The following is a 6,000-nucleotide window of genomic DNA, read 5'->3' on the forward strand; positions in this document are numbered from 1 at the left end:
TTTTCACACCTCTGCATGATGTAGTTATATCGACATAGATCTGTAGTGTAGACCTGGGATAGGATTCTGGCCAAAGTGACCTAGACAAGCCAGGGTGTGTTCCTCCTCCACTGCAGAATTTGACATGATCTAAACCAGTGGTCTCCTTAGGCAATGACTACATGTTATGTTTACCCATACACAAAACACCCTAGAGAGTTGTTAACAGTCCTATTGGTTCATGTGACACTGAGAAATACAGCAGATGCTTGCTGCTGTCTATCCGACTCAACAGACAATGGGGTAAGCCCCAAAGCAGGTCAGTTAACCTGGGTCATGCTGCTGCATCATGACTGGCTGAAGAGTCCAGTTCTCAAGCCACAGTCCTTGGCACAATTTTTGCAGGAACTAGGTGCAGGGCCAGAGGAGGACGCCGGTGCACTACTAGGGTTTGAGGCCTGCTTCACTTTCCTCTTTGCTCTCTACACTTACCCGTCTCTCAACCAGCTCTCCTCCTGGCACAGTGCAGGTCTCCAGGGTGGCCCGTTGCTAGCAGCATCTTCCCAGCTTGCATTGTGGATGCTGAAAGTTTTCAGGTCCTTCTTGCAAATGTCCCTGAACCTGTGCCCAGGTCGGCTCAGTGAACTTGAGCATCTGTAAGTTCTCCATACAGGAGATCCTTTGGAAGGCGTCCATCCGATGGCTAGATTAGTTACATGTTAAAACAATTTCGGCATGATCAATGCTGTCTTTTAAGGTATAGCCAGGTAATTTCCTGGAAGAAATTCTAGGGTATTTGTTATGCAGGAAATCAGACTAGGTAATAAATAATATGGAGATTATACCTATCTCATAGAACTGGAAAGGACCCTGAAAGGTCATTGAGTACAGCCCCCGCCTTCACTAGCAGGACCAAGTACTGATTTTGCCATAGGTGGCCCTCTTAAGGATTGAACTCACAACTCTAAGTTTAGAAGGCTAATGCTCAAACCACTGAGCTATCCCTCCCCACAATAATTTTCTGGCCTTAAGGTATATGAAAGTCAGCTCTGGCTGTTAATTTTCTCAGGGCCAAATACTGTACTCGGATGAGTGCACAAGTGACTCAGAGCAGCAGGCACTTATCTGAGGGTAGAATTTGCTCCTAATTAGTGGTTTGTACGATCCAGCAAAGCACTTAAGCACGGGAGTAGTCCCATTGAAGTCAAAGGGACCACTCACATGATGCCTAAAATTAACCACGTGCTTCAGTGCTTTGCTGGATTAAAGCAAGAGCATTTATGCCTAGATTGGTTTATGTTCTAGGAGCTCACCAGAGATCACCTAAAGAATAGTTGCATTCTCTAACTCACTTCCAGCATCTCCTAGAACCAAAGCTACACAAACAGAGACAATAATTATCCTTAAAAACAAGATTTGGCAGCCCGTGGAAGCCATTTGGAATATCTGCAAGCGATCATGACACAGATATGCATGACTATCTAGGGATACTTGGCTTTCTAATATTATGCCTATAATTCACTCTGCTGGACTTAAGGAGCTGTCAGACTTCCTATTCTAAACCTATATTTTCAGTGTTTTATGGCCAATTATCTCCTTGGGACTGAAACTTGGCTTACAGATTCTCAGCCCTAGAAGGATATTTTTTGATGCAGAGAAGGGGTAATAAAATTGGAACCAAATCTCCTTGGAGGTTTTTGATTTAAATTATTCCTTTGTTTGTATACTCCACTCGCTAGGTGCTTTGTAAAAGATTTTAAAGGGGCTCTTTCCCCTTTTTCCTGACACTAGAATTGTTACTACTGTAAGAGTTTTCGGGCTTGTCTTCACGTACAGCGATGTTGTGTGTCAGTGAAGACTCCATTATGTTGCCAGGAGAGCGTCTCCCGTCGGCATAGTTAATCCACCTGCCCGAGTGGCGGGAGCTCTGTTGATGGGAGAAGTTCTCCCACTGACATAGTGCTGTCTACGTGGGGGGTTAGGTCGGTATCGCTATATCGCTCAGCGGTGTAGATTTTTCACACCCCGGAGCGACGTAGTTAGACCGACGTAGATCTGTGGCGTAGTCTAAGGGTACGTCTCCATTTAAAACGCGACAGCAGCGCAGCTACTGCTGTGCCGGTTCAGTGGAGGCTCTCACTACCATGACAGGAAAGGTTCTCTCATTGCTGTATTAACCCTTCTGTCGACCTAGCACGGGACCAGGGTTTAGGTCGGCAGAGCGACATTGCTCCGGGACGTGGATTTGTCACATCCCTGACAGATGTTGCGATGCCGACGTAAGTTTTCAGGGTAGACCCAGGCCTAAAGAAAAATCGAGTCAATTGATTTTTTTTAAATGAAGGGTGTGTTTGTTTTAAATAAACAACCTATAGATTTTTCACTTAAATTGTTCCTTTGGAACCAACTTCGAATCCCTTATTGCGTTTGGGTGCCTGACTAACAACATTTCTCATCTATTCGTTTTGAAAGGTGCAAAAGGGAGGGGCGATCCATTTCAAAGTCTGACTTGGTTTGGCTACACAGCAGTTTCTGAGTGATGAACAATCCAATTATGCTTCTCATCTCAACATCATCGGTAGTCCAGCAATGCCTATGGGGCGCCAACTGAGATCAGGGCCACGTTGTACAAAACCAGTAAGAAACAGTCCCTGTCCTGAAGACCTTACAACATAAATAGATAAGATAATTATTCCCATTTTACAGACAGGAAACTGAGGCACAGAGATTAAGTGACTTGTCCAAGGTCACACGGGGAATCAGTGGCAGAACTGGGAACTGAACCCACATGACTTATGAGGAGAGGCTGATGGAACGGGGATTATTTAGTCTGCAGAAGAGAAGAGTGAGGGGGGATTTGATAGCAGCCTTCAACTACCTGAAGAGGGGTTCCAAAGAGGATGGAGCTCGGCTGTTCTCAGTGGTGGCAGATGACAGAACAAGGAGCAATGGTCTCAAGTTGCAGTGGGGGAGGTCTAGGTTGGATATTAGGAAAAACTTTTTCACTAGGAGGGTGGTGAAACACTGGAATGGGTTACCTAGGGAGGTGGTGGAATCTCCTTCTGTAGAGGTTTTTAAGGCCCGGCTTGACAAAGCCCTGGCTGGGATGATTTCGTTGGGGATTGGTCCTGCTTTGAGCAGGGGGTTGGATTAGATGACCTCCTGATGTCCCTTGCAACCCTGATATTCTATGATCGCCTGATTCCCAGTCCAGGGCTTTAACAACAAGGTCAATTAGTTAAGTCCAGCCCTCAACTGGTTCCTCTGCCAAACAGGAAGTGAGATTGCCCTGAATGTACAGAGTAATATGATATTCTCCAAGACCAGAGGCTTCTCCTACTCTTCCCCGGGAAACACCATGAAATTCATTCACCATATGGTGATCCTGGGGCTGCTCTTCCCAGGGGGAGAGGTTTTGGAGAGCAGGACTTGGAAGCAGCCAGCACCTCCTCTCTGAACCTGCTCTCTTGTTCGCCAGAATCTCAGCTTCCATTAAAAAAAACGAGTCTCTAACTGTTATGGTTGTGAAGAAAACTTCAAAACTGTGAATGGAGTGTAACCGATGCAGAAATGTCTACCTGCAACGAGCCTGGCTGGAACAATAGCTCAGCGATATGAACTACCCCATTCAGCTCAGTGAGGGGTTAACCCAGAAGTGAAATGTCAGGATTGTTAACTCGCTCATAAAGGAGAGGAAGCAGAGGGAAGGTCACAGATCTGCTCAGTTTACAGTACGAGACGTCTCATTCCAGCGAGCATTTGGGCAATTCCACCTCTTGTTTTTCCCCCCATTCAAGAAAGAGCCATGCTCATGGCATAATCAAGCCCCACTGAAGGGAAGCCGAGTTCGAGGAGCCCAGAGAACATGCACGATCCGATTTTAAATAGCTGCACGTAGTGTGCAGGGCCGGCTCCAGGCACCAGCTTGGCAAGCCGGTGCTTGGGGCGGCCACTCCGGAGAGGGGCGGCAGGTCCAGCTATTCAGCGGCAATTCGGCGGACGGTCCCTCACTCCCGCTCGGAGAGAAGGACCTCCCGCCGAATTGCCGCCGAAGATCGGGATCGGGGGGCCCTCTCCGGCGTTTTTTTGGCTGCCTGGGGCGGCCAAAACCCTGGAGCCGGCCCTGGTAGTGTGGCCTCTCATTCTGTTGACTCACAAGGGTGGAGCTTATTTGGGTGGGCGGAGCTTGGAAGAGTACTCCCCCACCCACACCACTCCCTGACCCCTAGAAAGGGGCTTGGCTTCTGACCCCTGCACAGAGCAGGGATTCCACCTCGAAAAGACACTGAAACCCCAGCAAGAGCCAGCCCCTCCCAAAGGCTGTCCCAGCACACACATGGCAGCTGGCCCCTGCCTGAAGGCGCTTGCAGAGGCAGCTGCATTGGCGTCCCTATGCTTGTGCAAACCTCCCTTCTCCCGGGGGTGAGGAGGCACAGGCAGGCAGGGAGTGTTAATGTCACTTGCAGCTATGTTAACTCCATTCAGACATGTGCCAGGCTCAGAGGGAAGCATGCCAAGGAGAGCAGCTGCTCCCCCATGGCCCTGCCCCCCTCCACCCCAGACTCGGAGCAGCGGCTGCGCATGCACTGTGGGTGGGGGTCCACCGTCAGGGCTTGTGGCATGCGGGATGGGGCCGTGCAGTGGAGCTGCTAGCAGTACTTGTGCCCTAGAGTCACAAAGGGGTTTAGGCTCCTTTATTTCAATGGGAGTTAGGAGCCTAAATGCCTTTGAGGACCTGGGCCTCTGTCCCCAGTAGGGTGACCAGACAGCAAGTGTGAAAAATCGGGACAGGGGGTGGGGGGTAATAGGAGCCTGTATAAGAAAAAGACCCAAAAATCAGGACTGTCCCTATAAAATTGGGACATGGGCTCACCCTAGTCCCCAGCCACGCACTTCCTCTGGGCCCAATCCTGCTCCGTTTGAAATCACTGGGATGTTTTCCATTGACTTCAGTGTGAGCAAGACAGCTCAGGAAGGATGCCCTCACTTGTCCCTGGGTGCTGGAGAACCGTCTCACACGTGTGACTGAGACAACGGGGGAAGGGAGTTGTAGGGTCAGATTCTGCTCTAGCTCCATTGGTGTAAATCCAGAGTAACTTCATTGAGATTTATACCAGTGTAAGTGAGTGTGTGATCCCGCCCTCCGTGCTCCTTAACTCTGCTTCCCCTTGTATGGCAGACAGTAGGAGTGGGAAGGACGCTGGATTAAACAGATGGCAAAGGAACCATTTGAGCGGAGGCTGCAGCGAAAAGGCAGCTGGGGATTAGGAAACCAAATCTAATGCTGCCTGTGCAAGGACACTCGAGGAAAGTCAGCAATTGCGATGGGAGAAGAAGGGCAAATGCCACTAAAGCCTTGAATAACAGCTGCCAAGTGGCAACTCTAGCCAAGGCCCTGGGGAAACTGGAGATGCTCATTCTAGCAGAGGTACTAAGAGTCTCTGGATCATCTAGGATAAAGAGAGCCCAAAGGGTCTGCCTAGGAACGGGTTGGCTGGGGGTGAGCGGCATATCCCGTTTCCCAGGCTGGAATCCAAATCATTCTTTTGCCTGGATTGGCAAACTTGGGCACGTTGACGAGTGCTGTTATACGGTGCGCCGTGTCCACCCACCATCCAGTGCCTGGGCTCATGCAGCCCAGGAGCCGTGCAAACGGGGCAGCCCGTAACGCAACGGTGTAGCGCAGCCAAGCCTAGGAGGGCTCGCTGGGGCGTCTGGGACTTCGCAGTGCCATTTGCCAATGTCGGTTAATGTTTCAAAGCGGAGGAGGAGGGAGAAGCAGACAGAGCGCTGAGTTCAGAGGCCTTTGTCACCAGGTCACGAAAGTCCCAAGCAGCCGTTTAAGAGGGCGCTGCAGCTGGAGTTGATGAGTCCTGGGGTGAGATAGGCCTGGTATGGGAAGGGAGAAAAGAGACTCTGTGGGAACAGGTTTGGAGATGTTCAGAGGGGTTCTCATGTCAATGAGGCCTCCCTCCAATAGATCTCAGACTTCTCCTTCCCAACATGGTGCTAACGGAGGGT

This window comes from Terrapene carolina, unplaced genomic scaffold (genome assembly GCF_002925995.2).
Source record: "Terrapene carolina triunguis isolate 2854851 unplaced genomic scaffold, T_m_triunguis-2.0 Scaffold130, whole genome shotgun sequence".
NCBI lineage: Eukaryota > Metazoa > Chordata > Testudines > Emydidae > Terrapene > Terrapene triunguis.